Source organism: Meleagris gallopavo, unplaced genomic scaffold (assembly GCF_000146605.3).
Source record: "Meleagris gallopavo isolate NT-WF06-2002-E0010 breed Aviagen turkey brand Nicholas breeding stock unplaced genomic scaffold, Turkey_5.1 ChrUn_random_7180001937223, whole genome shotgun sequence".
In the NCBI taxonomy this organism is placed as follows: domain Eukaryota; kingdom Metazoa; phylum Chordata; class Aves; order Galliformes; family Phasianidae; genus Meleagris; species Meleagris gallopavo.
The window spans coordinates 1-468 of NW_011199170.1; the positions used below are offsets into that span (position 1 = coordinate 1).

The 468-nt window shown below is 51.7% G+C and overlaps 1 long non-coding RNA gene across 1 annotated transcript; it reads left to right on the forward strand.

Annotated features, from left to right (window-relative positions):
• On the forward strand, positions 1 to 315 carry LOC109364919. Its single transcript, XR_002110675.1, has 2 exons — positions 1 to 65; positions 159 to 315. It is a non-coding gene; the product is annotated as an uncharacterized LOC109364919 (long non-coding RNA).
• Positions 316 to 468: the final 153 nt, after the last annotated feature.

Below are 468 nucleotides of genomic sequence, written 5' to 3' on the forward strand. Positions count from 1 at the left end.
CCGTGAGAGACCGGCCGATCCTCCGGAGGTCCTCTCACACCTGCAGGGTCGTAAGAGGTGAACAGGTAGGTAAATACGGAACCTGTGCCATTGCTCACAGAGCTCTATAGCGCAGCTAATGACATGTCATGTGGTTTTGGTTTGTTTTCTTTGCTTAGAGAAACGAGACGGCTGCTGGTGTACAGACTGTGACAGGAACGGTGTAAGAGTCTGCAGAAAACGGGCTTCTCCCAGAGGAGAGCTACGTGCAAACACTCCTGTTTGAAAGGTACTTCCCCCAGATCTTTGGTGATTAATAAATTGTACTTTACTGAAGGTGCTTTGTGTTGGCCACCGTCATTCCATACTGCACTGCAGCGCACAGCGTGGATATCAGAGCTAGTGGCAGCACGGCACTGAATATCCAGGTACTTCGCAGCACCCCAGAAGGTGGGCAGGGGAGGGTGCAAAGGTGTGAGACTGAAAGGG